Source organism: Ascaphus truei, chromosome 3, assembly GCF_040206685.1.
Source record: "Ascaphus truei isolate aAscTru1 chromosome 3, aAscTru1.hap1, whole genome shotgun sequence".
In the NCBI taxonomy this organism is placed as follows: domain Eukaryota; kingdom Metazoa; phylum Chordata; class Amphibia; order Anura; family Ascaphidae; genus Ascaphus; species Ascaphus truei.
The window spans coordinates 421,992,627-422,008,716 of NC_134485.1; positions in this window are offsets into that span (position 1 = coordinate 421,992,627).

Here is a 16,090-nt window from a genome sequence, read left to right on the forward strand (position 1 = left end):
CAGGTCGTCCAATAATATCTGGTATAGGATCATTGACTTCACCTCTGTCAGAATTCATTGACCACCATTTGCAACAATATGTAGTTAAGTTACGTTCTCATCTAAGAGACACCACCCACGTTTTACAAATACTACGGGACATTCAGTGGCATGATGACTTCATAATAGTGACGGCAGATGTGACCTCACTATACACTGTAATTTCTCATGTAAGTGGATGTAAAGCAATTCCATCCAAGTTAAAACAAGACAATACGTTATCACCAAAACTGGCTCAATTTCTAATGGTTTCTATAGATTTTATTTTAAGACACAATTATTTTATTTTTCAGGAAAAATTTTATTTACAGGTATGTGGCACCGCCATGGGTACCAAATCTGCTCCCAGCTATGCGAACATATTTATGGGGCAATGGGAGGATGATTTCATCTGGTCCAACCCGGAGCTGGGGGCAAGTTTGGTCCTATGGCGGCGCTACATAGATGACATCATATTCATTTGGAGGGGTTCTGTTTTTGAATTAGAACAATTCAAACTCTATCTTAATAACAACGATAGGAACTTAAGGTTCACTTTCAAAGAGAGTAAGAAAAATATCGATTTTTTGGACCTCCAGTTTTATGTAGATAATAAGATCTTGCAGACAAAAACTTATTACAAACCTGTCCAGGCCAACAATTACTTCCTAGCCAGCAGTAACCATAATCCAAATTGGATAAAAAACATCCCCAAGGGACAGCTGGTTAGGATCAAACGTAATTGTTCTGAGCCTCACATGTTTGAACTACAGGCACAAGAACTGAAACAAAAGTTCTTAGATCGGGACTACAACAAACATTAATTAGAACAAGCAGTGGAAACTGTAAGAAACATGACGAGATCAGATTTACTGCAGTACAAACCCAGGGATCAAGAAGATAAGAATAGAACAGTAGCTTTTACCACACAATACTACACATCAGCACCAGAGATAAGAAAAATCTTTGCCAAACATTGGGGCCTATTGAGACAGGACGAGATCTTAAGGAAACATCTCAAAGAAAAACCTGAAATATATTTCAGGCGAGCTAACAATCTGAAAACGTTTTTGTCACCAAGATGTCCCTTTAGTAAAAATACTATTACTAAAAATAACATCAAAGGTTATTTCCCATGTGCAAAATGTACAGCTTGCCAGTATAGTATTAAAACTAAACAATTCTCATCAAACATTACACGAAAAGAATATCCCATCAGAACATTAATTAATTGTCACAGTCAATATGTCATATATCTTCTAGAATGCCCGTGTTGCCTCCAATATGTAGGCCGCACGGGTAGAACATTACAGAGAAGATTGGGGGAACACATTTATAATATAAAGAAGGGATTTGAACTACATAATGTATAACTTCATTTCAAAAAGGTCCATTAGCAGAGTCCTGTGGGGTTGAGATGTCATGCCATTGAATGTCCAAATTTCAGTAACAGAGGTGGAGACAAAATCAACTTCATTTCTAAAAGAGAGTCATTCTGGATCTTCGAGTTGAAGACCCTTAGCCCATCAGGTCTAAACATTGAATTCGATCTGTCAGCCTTCTTGAAATCACACTAATTTCACAATTATGATGTTGTCTGCCGACCTGATGACAGTATCAGTATGATCTTTAATAGGTGGTTAAGATTAAGTTTATAACACAATATATTATTATAAAATTAATTACTTATTAATATATATTACACACAAGCATTTAATTCACTGTATATAATACACCAGCACTACCAATTTCATACACACTAATACCACGAGTCATTTCTATAAATATTCATCATCATCCCTTTATTATTATTTTCCACCACATATTTTTTCACCCCAGGAATCACTTAAGTAACCTATAAGTAAAATTCATTTAAATAACACATTCACTTCATTATAATGTTCTAAATCACTTCAAATCATGACCAGCTCAGATCTTCCTTCCTTATTCTATTCTAAGTCATGACTAAAAGTGCATTTTAACTTTACTCGCAATAAGAACAAAGTTCTGTAAAATCTTTATTTTAATCTTCATTTTCAATTTTGTTGTCCTACATAATATATCGGGTCAATCAGCACACGAAGTTTAACAATGTGCAAATTTTCGTTTTGTAATTAAAATTATGCTTCCATTTGCTGTTCACCACAAGCATCTCTGAGACCACTGAGACTAGTTTTTAAAGGGGGGACAAATTCATTCATTAAGTCAATATATGATTGCTAACTTTAAAATGGTACTTAAATGATTTGCATAGGCGCCACAGTTTCCTTAAGTATCGACAGAGTTATATTGAAAAAATAAAAATAAAAATTAACATAAAATGTTACCCAACACGATACTTCTCAACCTTTCCAAGGAAATGTGCTAAGATTTCCCACAGATACAGTCTTTGTTTGGGGTGGGAAGGGAGCGATCCAATCGGGAACACCTCATGTAGGTAAAAAACGTGAAAAACAATAATAGTGCAGTATATTATTGTGCTGTGAATTAAATAAAAGTCTTGGCTCTTAAGGAGTAACTTACTTACAAAAATAAATAAAGTGTAGTATTCTGGTCTAGTTCAACCAGGAGATGTATAGGTAGTTGGTATTCCTTTTAGAAGTATATTGGCCCCATTCTGTTCTTATGCAAGGAGACTGTTCCAGGTATTCAGCTCCCAATGTGGTATATGCAAAATAGAAGACACAGAACGGCCAATGGTGCAGATTGCAATACAATGGATTTATATCATTAAGAGGATAAGAAAAGTACTCACACTAAGTACAAAAGATATGTACATGAAAGGGTATCTTTGGCAAATAAATGCTCGCAATCGCGGCGGTGTATCCTCCCGATCCTCCTCTGCTACCAGCCGTGCCGCCGGCGGTGACGTGTGACGTCACTTCCGTCTCGCGGGTGACCGCATCCGGTGGAAAGGGATGGCAACGGCGATGGTGAAGAGTCTGCGGGAGAGTTCTAGCGTCCGGCGTCTTCTCGTGGAGGCAGCTGCTCCAGATTCATTGGCTCTACGCGTTTCGCTGTAGTACACAGCTTCGTCAGGAGCAGTACTGCACCGACACACTTTATTCGAGCAAATACCCAGTATGTACCTGGCAGATACCTGGAATGCGCCGCTCCTCACCTCTGACAAGCCCTGTTGCGTTTGCCTTCCCAGCCTGGGTTCATGCCTGGCTGACGGGCGGCTGATCTGTTAAATGATAATGATTAGGATTTAATAGGCTGCAATGCTTCGCGTGTCTACCAGATGGCATAAATTCATGAATTGTAATGCAGTATATATATATACTGTGCAGTATTGCAGCCAGCGGGAATAAAATGCTTCAATCCCTGCCTGGAAAATACCTCAATGCACTCGGGCAGAAAACAGTCACAAACCTCAATACACCCGGGTATACCCGAATTCGTGGAACTAGCCGAGCTCGAATAAAGTGTGTCGCCAGTGTATATCTTTAACTTTAAAATGGATCAGGAAAAAATTTATAACTCCAACACACAAGTCTTATTACATCACAGAGATGCTTTATTGCAAATGTCTAGAAATTATTTAACAAGTAATCATTATTTAACAAATAATCAATATTTAATATATTTAACAAACATCCAACATTTGTTGTAACAAATAACCAAAAACTGTTGTAATATCATAAGTTGTTTTCACGTTATAATATATCTTTGTCTCTATAAGACATCATTTAGAAGGCAGATGAGACTAATTATTCTATCTGTAATTGCGCCAATCACAAAACATCTTCAATTACGGACTTGGACATATATAGAAGCGCAGATGTACCTAGCACTTATCCCTGACGAAGAGAGACATTATTTGTGCTTTCGAAACGCGTTGGAAGGTATTTTGGCACTGTTGAGCCACCGTAGCGGAGGAAAAAACTGGTGACGTCATCGCGCGAACGGATCGTGTGCGTTCCCGGAAGGAATTCACGTGGGAGCACAGAATTTGATCCACCGGCTGCAGAGACGAAAACACCACCAGGCGAGTGGAGAACCCAACGGCAAAGACCAAAAAACCAAGTGCTTTATTCCTATTCACGTCCGGTGAGTAGGATTTCAATTTTAACCCAGGCGGAGCAAAGAAAGGAATTTTGAACTACGTTCCAAAGTGAAAGAGTGTGGACAGTGCTTAGGCACTTGCCCATTGTTCATTTATTTGTCAAACATTTTAATTATTCAATTAATTATTTATTCTTTTGTATTTATGTTTGTCATCCATGGTCATTTTAACCTTTAATAAATTGCTCTTTCAATTGTATTCATCTATCCCTTGGGTAATACACCATTGCAGGCTTCCTGCATGTTTTGTCTTTTTGTCTCTCCTTTTCCTGAGGACACTGCTCAATAGAAGAAACTTCAAGCATCACCTTCTATTACCTCACCTCAGCGCCAGAAAAGATCACCTTTCACCTTTAATCCAATTCTGGGAAAAAGATACCAGAACTATCTTTTCAAGGCAGCTCCAGGACTACCATTCGGACATTGTATCTAAGGTTTTTATTTGTTATTTGTTGTTTGCATAAGCGCTGATTTTACACCTATTTTTTACCTACAGGAGCCCTATTGGCTGTAGTACTGCTGGTGATCCACTGCTCCGGGGCCTGCTGGGAACTGTAGTTCCCCTGCGGGGCTTACTGGTAATGGCCACTGCTGTTCCTGCTCATTGTGCATGCGTGCGCTGCTCCTAATGGTCGCCGCAACCTGACCCAGTCTGAACATGCATAATGGAATTCCTGCGCCGGCGCCATTCCCAACATGGTAGCTTCCGATAGCCGGGTGCGTCACGGAGCCTCCGGAGCAACGGAGCGCTCCCTGCACATTGCCCCCATAATATCAATAAACTACAGATGCAGCGGCCGATATTCTAACAAATCTCTAAATGGAATTTCAAGATATGCCCGTGATCCTCAATAGATTTGTCGCAGCAGACTAATGGCCCATCGGATTAACGCAGGGGTCCCTGCTATGTGAGTCCTACCGGGGTCTGCCTTTCTGTAAAAGACACGCGGAAATAGATAGGCTGATGAATCAGTCACTCTAACTGCGCACCTCTCACATGCGTTTCATTAAAATTCTAACATTACAGTAATGTAGCAGGGGATCTCCGGAGCTGAACTGCATTGATTTCAGTTCCGGGGACCCCTACGTGCTGAGATACAGGCCCTGTTATGGGGTGCCGGTATCCCCACCATGTTATAATCCTGTGGGTCACGTGACCGTTGGATGTAAACAAAGCAGAGGGATACAGGCACCCCATAATGGGGCCTGTATCTCGGGAAGTATGGGTCCCCGAGGATGAGAACAACTTTGTTCAACTCAGGAGACGCCATGCTCCTCACACTAGGATCAAACACTCCCACTCCCCAAATAAAAAATCATTACCTTAGTGGATAGCTGCTAAGGTAATGAAGCTGCTTACATTTTATTTTTATTCATAGTGTGCGTGAGCAGGGGGTCTCCTGAGCTGAACAAAGTTGATTTCAGCATCGGGGACCCCTACTTCCCAAGATACAGGCACTGGTATGGGGTGCCGGTATCACCGCCATGTTAAAATCCACGTGGATTGTAAACAAACAGAGGGATACCGGCACCCCATAACGGGGCCTGTATCTCAGGAAGCAGGGGGTCCCCGGACATGAAACCAACGCGATTCAGCTCTGGAGACCCCCTGCTCATCTACACCAGGACTACAATTTAAATGTAAAAATATTTAGTAAGCACCAGTACAACACCCTCCCCTGTGCCCCCATAAAACCAGGATTTATTATTTTATACACAGGATTAATACCCCAGGCCGGGGTCCCCTGTCGTCCTCATAGGTGTCCGCAGGCCCCACAGTGTACCCTGGAATTAGTTCCCACGATCTGGTTGGCTGAAATATCATGTGACGCCGGCCATCATGGATTTTGTGACATCATGTTATAGGGAAATGACGCACCTCCTTTCTGATTGGCTGGCATCATTCCTCTTAAATTACGTAATTTAAAAAAAAAAAGGGCACATGGTTTTAACAGTCAATCAGATGGTTGTTGAACCATGTACCGCCCAAATGTGGTGTCAACGGCCATATTAAAGCCGTGACGCCTCATTTGAGCCCAAGAAGCCGACGAGATAACATTGTGTTAGGATCTACCATTGGGTTTTTGGATTGACAGTTGAAGAAAGAAGATATAGAAAATTAAGAAATAATTACAGAAGAAGATAGAAGAAGCGGATTGAAAAGAAAGATGAATTGGGGTATCTGATCCGGATCTTCATGGCAGGTGGCATCGGATGCAGTTTCAGGCCTTCGCGGTATGTGAGCTTCCTGATTCCCCAAGAGTCGGAGGGCCAACGCTTCTAAAGGTAAGTAAAATATTGAATGTATGTAAATGTATTTTTTTTACAGTTTTTTTCGATGTAATTTTTTATTTGGTCATTTTTTCATTGCACATTGACTGATTATGTATTAATCTGTACCACTTTAGGGTACAGGTCAATACATTATTAGGTCAATAATTTGTTTTGAACTGCTTGCTTTGTATTGCGTGTGATTTTTTCTATGGGTGTTTATTATGTGGATGTAATTGTTTGTCATTTTGCTGCATTAATTTAAAAAAATTTGGCGATTGATTTTCTTTTTTTATTAATGATGTCTTGTGTTGGGTAATGATTTTAATGGTTGTGGTGCCAGGTTGTTTTATTAATTAATTGCTTTGTTGGTTAATGGTTGAATTAATTTCTCGTTGGTTAGCCGAGTTGTTTTATTAATTAATTGCTTTGTTGGTAAATGGTTGAATTAATTTTTTGTTGTGTTGGTTAGTGCTTGTATTAATTGCATTTGTTGGCTATTGTTTTAATGTATTGAATTGGGGTGTTTAGGTGTTTTTGTATGTTTTATTATTGTGTCTTTTGTGTATTAATGTATTTTGATTAGGTGCCCATTGAGTGCTATAGTGGCATGTCAGACCTATATTATATGGGTATGATGTACCACTATGCATTGTGGACCCCCGGGCACCACCTGGAGGCCAACGGAGCCTAGCGGAGATCACCCGAAGGCCCCTAGACACCCGTTGTGCACTGTAGGACCTGTGGACACCCATCGGGACAACCGGGGACCCGCACTGCCTGGGGTATTAATTGTGTGTGTAAAAAATTAAATCATGGTTTTACAGTATGTGGGGGCACACACCCACCAAGGGCCAAATACCCCCTTTTCCCTCCCCCGATACCCACAAAAAGCCTGGCACGGGTGTCAAAATAAATATCTGATTACTCAGGGCTGCACAAGGTAACCAAAGATAACATGTAGCACTTAATTCTCATTTTATTTCCACAGATTCTGCTACTTCTGCTCTGTACAGAGATTCTTATTCCCACTGTACCTGATTCCCAAAAGAGGGCACTTTTTTAAGATAAACAGAAATCATTAAAATTCAATTTATTAACAAGTTCTGATTGGCCCACACAATACAGCAGTAGGGATATGGCTGTAATGGTATAAAACCCCATAATAGAAATATATTACAAGGAGAACAGCTGGACTACTCTGCACTTGTTATTCTGAAGTGAGCATTTGCAGTATCAGTAAGTGAGCATACTTTAACTTTATACTTTACTGTCAGTGGGGCCTCAAACTATCTACAGTAATTGCAAGTCCTATATATTGCTTCTGTAAGTAAGACTGGGGCTTTAAAGGTGCAGTTCTTAGTAGAACAAAAATTAGATTGATACACTATGTTTGGGATGTAGTGTCTTTAATAGAAGAAACAGGTCACTTGTTGGCAATATTCTTTTCAAATCAATTTGATACAAAAACATGACAAAGTTACAATGTTTCCTATTGTATCATATTGGTATCTGTATCAGTACTTGGATGTTATGTTAAGAACAAAATGCTGAGATGTTTCTCCTTATAGTCGTTTTGATGATAATACTAGAGAACGTTTCAATGAGGTCGCAAACCATGCGCTATTTAAGTAGCGAGAAAAGCTGGAGCTGAGTCATTTATTTTATTTTATTTATAAAATGTTTTACTAGGAAGTAATACATTGAGAGTTATCTCTCGTTGTTAGTATGTCCTGGGCACAGTTATGATGACAGATACATGGTTACAAATACATGGTTACATTAGGTAAACAGGGGTATACATTATATATAAAGGCATTGCATAATATTAGGTATAACAGGGATATTCTGTACATTAAATATAAAGATATTACAGGAACAGTTAAAGATAAAGGTAAGAGTTTGCAAGCGATTTAACAGCAATAAATCAACATGCACTCTCATTTAGTTTAATATGCTAATTTGCAAAGAATTGCCAAGTCTCAGTCTACTACAGTATATCCCCCTGTCAATAATGTCTGATTCTCTGAAGGAATGGGGAAGATTCACAGATCTCTAGGCAGCAGAAACCTGGCATCTGATGCAGAAGAAAAGCTGTTATAAATAGACTGTGCTGCAAATGATAAAATCATGGCTTGTTGTTTAACTGTTACTGTTACACCAGGAACTGACAGGGATAGGAGGGAGACATCTAATATTCACCACAAAGTACCACCATTTTTTAATTTACAGTCCCAGAGTTTCATTACGTTTTTTATTGACAGGGTAATTGGTCCACTTTCTTTTTTCTACTTAAAGAAAGATTAATTTATTGCAGGGAGCCCTTCTCCCTATCTGCTTTCTAAGCAAAACTATTGCATATATCTTTCAAAAACATGGTAACAGCTTTCCCAGACACAGCACAATCACCACTTTAAACAAACTTTATCCAATGTATACACATATACACATATACACTCACATGAAATAATACACACCAATTATATACTCGGTCAACTCAGAACAGCACACATCCAGTAGCAGCCAAAGGGACACAATCATGTTAAAAATCCATCATTGGTGGACCAAAATGTATCTGCATGAAGCATTTTAATAGTCTGGTTTTATGTGTTCTGTCCACCACACTCAGAGGCACTTACTGAACCCTCATTCACAGGCCCAGCATATACACTTTCTCCTACTGTCACTATAAAAGGGGCACCAAAGAATTAACGCTGCAAGGGTTCCCATTCAGACCCAAACAGCCCTATTGATGTCCCCGACACTGCAGACTTCTGTTTGTTCATCCATGGCACCAAGCACAGTATTGTAAGTCTTGCTACATCTGGGCCACTTAGAGCGTGAGCTCTCTGGGTCAGGGTTTTTTTTTTGTCGAGTTTGACATTGCTCTGCAGTATACTCACAGTTATGATAGAGCTCCAAAAACAGCAGCAACTAGTTTTCTGTTATTTGACTCCCGTTTGTTACTCTCTGGTACTAAAGTACCTACTGTACTCCACCAGATCAAGGTTTATATGGGATCACAAAGCCAGGACTAGATCACATCACATTGTTGACCTGAAATTAGTTGGTAGGTGTGTGTGTGTATTGCATGCTTCTTGCAATGAAAAGGGTGTTTTAATTTAAACAGTGATCATGTGATAGGTTTAACTGTGTTGTACAAATTGCCTGTACTTTGCTTTTTTCATCTTGAACCCTAAGGTAATAAAAGGTAAAGGTCTCTAATTGGGATTAAAATGTTGATACATTAAAAACCTTTATACTAGAGTGCCAGATTTGATTATGACCATTGTCTCCCTTCATCCTCCCCAAAGTCTGACATGCTGGGCACTAGTGGATGTTACAGTAATCATGTTTTCTGGAGTGTTTTTTGTAACTTTCTACCTTGTGCTGTCACCCTGGCCACATACAGCACTTTATTATAGCTCTGCCCTGGTCACTTCAATACTGCTTATTCGTTGATTTAATAATATGAAACAACAGTTAGAGATGGTACAGAAATTGTCACATAGTTAAGTTCTTTCACTTTGTTGCAAGTCTAATATTGTATTGTATTTAATGTCTTTATTTATATGGCACCATAAATGTACATAGCGCTTCACAGTAGTAATACATGTTGTAATCATATAAAGAGTAAATAATATAAATAACCGGTCATGGGAATAAGTGCTTCAGACATAAGAGTAACATTATGGAAGAGAAGTCCCTGCTCCGAGGAGCTTACAATCTAATTGGTAAGTAGGGGAACGTATAGAGACAGTAGGAGAGAATTCTAGTATGTGCGTCTGCAGGAGGCCAAGCTTTATGTATCATGTGTCCAGGATTATCCACAGTGATATTCATATGTTTCTTTAAGCAAATGTGTCTTAAATCTGAAGTTCAGTCAATATCCTGCATGTGTGTTTTTTTTAATAAATCACTTCTGAAGTAAGAAAAAATACTTTTAGCATTTTCTGTTTTTAAAAAAACAACTTTGAAAGACCAATTTTCTTGTCTTCTATTTTAACAACCATTTGCTAAGGCACTCCCCTTTCATGTCCTGTCACAAGCCCTGGCACACCCCTTTTGTCAGCCCTTCCCTCCCTCTTGCACATGTCAGTGCAGGAGTGCTCATGAATATTCATGAGCTTCCACTGAGTGACAGAAGCAGAAGAAAAACATATGCCAAAGATCTTGCCAAATTTTGCTGATCAATACATGGAGAACGAATTGTCTGGCAGCTATACAGTTCTGTAGGTAATTAGAGATTGCCCACATGAAACTATTGAAGTAAAAAATTAATTAAAAAAAAAAGACTGAACTGCAACTTTAAGGTGGGTCTTAAAGGTGGATAGAGAGGGTGCTAGTCGGGTATTGAGGGGAAGGGTATTCCAGAGGTGTGGGGCAGTCAGTGTGAAAGGTCTAATGTGGGATAGGGCTTTATATACAAAGGGGGTAGAAAGAAGACATCCTTGAGAAGAACGCAAGAGTCGGGATGGTGCAAAGCGAGAAATTAGGGCTGAGATGTGAGGAGGGGCAGAAGAGTGTAAAGCTTTAATATGTGAATAATTTAATAATTTAATATTTTGCCAAGTGACATTGAAGCTTCAAATCCCATTTTACAGATCAATGTACTTGAGCTTGTAAGGATGAGTAAAGCCACACAGCTACTGGACGTCATATAAGCAAAGAATAGTGCAGGGGGCAAACTAGTACTTCTAGGTCTAGTTGTTGTTTATAATATTCAGTATACTGTACATGTGACTTACAGTACATCAGAAAAGAGCAACCTTATACAGTAGGTTGAACTTGATGGACGGAAGTCTTTTTTTCAACCTCATCTGCTATCTAACTATGTAACCGTAAGATGAGGATTTTTGAGAACTTTACAAACATTCCAAGGCCTGCAGCCGAAGTCCAAGTGGCCCATTATAAGTGACAGGACTACTGAACAATTGAAGTTTCAAAGGAAGGACCCCTTACCCTAACAAAATCATCTTCTCTCCTCAGGTAATATCCCATATCTGAATCCTGTCTGCCTCAACTCTTTGCTGTGTGTATGTTAGTATATGCAACTGAAACAATCTTAGGTAATTTCCCATATCTGAATCCTGTCTGCTTCAACTCTTTGCTGTGTGTATGTTAGTATACTGTATGCAACTGCAACAATCTTAGGCCCATATAAACCCAGATAGAACAGCCTAATGCTGCCTGCAGCTCATGTACAAGTGGCCCTTTATAAGTGGCAGGACTACTGTACAACTGAAGTTTAAAAGGAAGTTCAAAAGAAGTGAAGAAGTGGACACCCCCAACTGGCCCTGATTCCTGCATTTGAACTATGCTGGAAAGGAGGATATCATCTATACCAGACTGCATCATTACTGCTGTGATGCTACCTTTACCATTTATATTTGCTGTGACTTTACTTCTTCTCAAATTATGCACTTCTTTTTACCAGCCTCAGTATGTCTCTAACTCTATTCATATATCTCCATCTCTCCTTCCTTCATCACTTCTCTGTTCACATGAACTCCTTTCTTACCTGCTCCTTCTGACACCACACAGCTATATCCCCAGAAATAAAGCACATCCATACAAATCATCCTCACACATTCTCTTTCTATCCATGATTCTCCTCCTTGCTTCTGGGGATATCTCTCCCAATCCTGGTCTCTGCCTTATTCCTGCAAGTGCTCGTCCTCATCTGCCAATTGCAACCTCTACTCCCTCTGGTGTCAACCCCTCCAACCTCCCTCCTCTCTCCCTTTCTCCTGTGCCCTTTGGAATGCTCGCTCCCTTTCTAACTAGTTCCTCTCTGTACATGAAATTTTCTCTCTCACTGTCTGCTCCTATTTGCTATAACTGAGACCTGGCTTACTCAGTCTGACTCTGCTCTGGAAGCTGCCCTCTCTTATGGTGGCCTTTCCTTCTCCCACACTCCACGCCCTGATGGCAGGGGTGGAGACGTGGGGCTCCTGCTCTCCTCTCTCTGCTGTTACCGAACCCTTCCTATTCCTCCATCTCTTGCTTTTCCCTCCTTTGAGGCTCACACTGTCCAGATCGTCTCTCCTCTCCCTGTCCATGTGGCGGTCATCTATCGCCCACCTACTTCTACTCATCCGCCTTCTGCCTTTCTCTCTCACATTGAATCCTGGTTCTCTTTTTTCTCTCCTCAGACTCCCCTGTTCCTCTCGTTGGGGACTTCAATTGCCACATTGATGACCCCTCTCTCCCTTGGGCTTCCCGCTTTCTTTCTCTAACCTCTTCTTTTGGCCTTCAACAGTGGACTGTACCAAGCACCCACAAGGATGGCCACTACTTAGACCTGGTTTTCACTAAAAACTTCTCTCTCTCTGATTTCTCAATTTCCCCTTTTCCTCTCTCTGACCATCACCTCATCTCATTCTCTCTATCTCTTCTCCCCTTCTCCACCTCCATCTACCCCCCCGGTTCTGCAGAAACCTGCGCTCTATTCACTTACCTGACTTTGCGTCCCCTTTACGCTCCCCTCTCTCAGCTCTGCTACAGACCCTGACAACCTGGTCAGGAACTAAAACTCTGCGTTGTCCACCTCTTTTGATCTACATGCCACGCTTTCTCTCTGCCGTGCTCGCCCTTCTAACCCTAGACCCTGGCAAAATTCCCACATGTGCATGCTGTGTTCCTCCACTCGTTCCTCTGAACGCCTCTGGAGGAAATCTCATACTCTCACAGACTTCCTTCACTACAAATTTATGCTATCCTGTTTCAACTCTGCCCTCTTGCAAGCTAAACAAGCCTACTTTTCTTCACTAATCAACATGCACAAGTCTAACCCACACCGACTGTTCTCTATCTTTGATACTCTACTCAAACCACCCTCAGCTGCCTCTCCTTCCTCCATCTCCGCTCAGAATTTTGCTGACTATTTTAAGGAAAAGGTATAATCCATACGTCAGAACATCCCCTCTGTTTCTTCCTCCCATCCTACACCTCTTCCTAACTCTCTTCCTGCATTCCTTTACTCTTTTTCCACTATCTCAGAGGAGGATGTGTCACTGTTGATCGCCTCTTCTCCCTCTACCTCTTGCCCTCTTGCCCCCATTCCCTCCCATCTCCTAAAACTCTTGCTCCTTCTATAATCCCTATGCTCACACACATTTTTAACTCCTCCCTCTGCTCTGGAACCTTTCCATTCTCCTTCAAACATGCAACAGTCATACCATTACTCAAAAACAGCAATCTTGACCCTACCTGTCTTTCTAACTATCGACCTGTCTCCCTCCTGCTTTTTGCCTCTAAACTCCTTGAACGTCTTGTATTCTCTCGCTTGCTCCATTTTCTCAATTGAGCAGTTAGGTGCATATGATGACATTGTGTACTGTATAGCTACTCCATATTGGACTACAGTATGCAGTTAGTACTGTCAAAAAATTATATACTGGAACTACTGTATACTGTGACTACTGTTAAATACTTTGTAACCAGATGGCTAGTGCTGCTCTCAGGGAAAAAAAATCTGTGCTATACTTACCTGTATCATACTGTACTTACAATACTACAGTACAGTACTATACCATACTACCTCCCTGATGCTTGCCCATTACGCGCGATCACAAAGGGCAACACAGTCGCAATATGGTCAATATATTTTTTGCATCGTTCCAAAAACTCATTATGCCTTTGACAAAGTCCCTACCTGCGGACGAAACGCGTCAGAGTTTCTATGTAGCGGAATATTTTGTGCCAATGCACCTAATAAACAACCTTTTAATCATTGCATGAGGACTTCTATTTTTATGCCCCTGCGATTGCAGTGAACCGCCTGTTACTACTATTCTCAAAGCGACAGGCTAATGCTAATAAAGAAAACATTCTGCTAACCCCAAAGGCTAAGGGTTTTAATACATGTAAGCCTTATTATGTCATGAAGAAATTCGGTGATGTACACTCAAGGCAAAAGAAATGTCAGCCAACCCATCGAACCCGCAGGCCAATTCCTCGACTACGCTTCGACGACTCTGCCGCCGCACTCCCGGAAACCTACATCCCATCTTCTCCACTACTTGTCCACGACGCTGCCGCCGCTCTCCCGGAAATCTACAGCCCATCTTCACCATACTGTTGTGCTTTACATGTTTTGACTTTCTGTACTTTAATAAAGGAGATGTTGCGTGTTTTAACTTGTATTAATAAAGAAATGTTTTTACTTACTGTACAATTCCAGTCCCTGAGGGCCGCAAACAGTCCCAATTTTCAAGGTTATCCTTAAACCGGGGCTGTTTGCGACCCTCGAGGGCTGGAGTTGTGCAGTCCTTACTGACTGTTCTGTACACCATGCTACTGTAAATGTTTTGACTTTCTGTACATAAATGTTTTCACTAGCAGTAAACCATATACCTGTTAATGTTTTGAAGTGCTGTACACTTAAAATGTTTTTAAATTGTATTTGTAAATAAATGTTTTTGTACACTACTTACTCCACCAATAAAAGAAAATGTTGATTTGTTTTAAATTGTTCCATTGTCTCCTTTTATACTGTAACAAAATACAGTGTTTCTAGAACATACTGTACAGTACTGTCCAGGCATACTGTCCAGTATACTGTAGGCATGCTCAGCACTGTACAGTACATCACAAGAGTATTAAAACAATACATGCTATACGGGTATAGAATACACATATGTACTGGAATACATGTAGAATAAATGCATACGTTTATTTTTCGGGTTTATTATACAGTACTGTATATATAAAAAAAGTATTGTATACGGTCTGAAAACAACAGCATATTGTTTCAAGTTTTCTATGAAGCTCTCAGTTACAGTGTTCTATCCTAATCAATAACAACGGCAACTAAACTGTTGACTCCGGTACGTGTTTTTTTAAATCAGAATCAGCAATGTGCAGGCATTATAACACAAAGCGATATTATCCATTGAAATTCCTCCATTTGTCGTTTTCCTCATGAGATGACAAAGTTTTCTTTTCTGAGGAAAAAAAAAAAGTAAAAGTTTTACTGTAATGATCAGTCAGTCCCCTAAAGAAGTTCCCACAGTCAGTCCCACCAATAATTTTCTCGGGGGGCATCTCCTGTTCACATGCGCATGCGCCTACTGTTGATGTGATGACACACATATGCGTTTCAAGAAGGTTCGTATGCACATGCGCCTAGGGTTCCACCAATTGTTCAGTATCTACTGTAGAAGCTGCTCAGCCAATGATATTGCTTCCAGGAGAATCGCTTGACTGTGCATTGATATTGATATTTCAAAAACAGAATAAAATACGGCAACATTACTCACCATAGACTTTGCCAATCAGCTGGCGCCAAGCCACTGCCAGTCCCATATGCAACCAATTAAATCCTGTTACGCCGGAGTAGCCCGCAGACCAGACCGTCCCTAGAACTGAGGTGGCAGGTATGAATACACACACCGACAGAGCGAGGGACGTGTCCGGGTTGTGGAATTAGATGGTGCCAGGCCAGATGGGGTGTATTGCGAGAATTTTTGCCGATACCGTTTTCCCAGAAGAATGGTAGTTGCCGTTGCCGAGATCAGGGGTAGGAGACGTATGGAGGGATCGAGATGAGTGCTGTGATCGAAGGGAGCCAGAAGGTACGTAAACAGGAACAATCTGAAGTCAAGAGCCAAAGTGGGTAGTCTGCCAAGCCGCGTCAAAACTGAGAGAAACAAAGAACAAGCACTGTGAAACACTATAACAAAAACTATGACGAGCGAGGAAGCACAGAACAGAGAGGGTATAAAAAGCT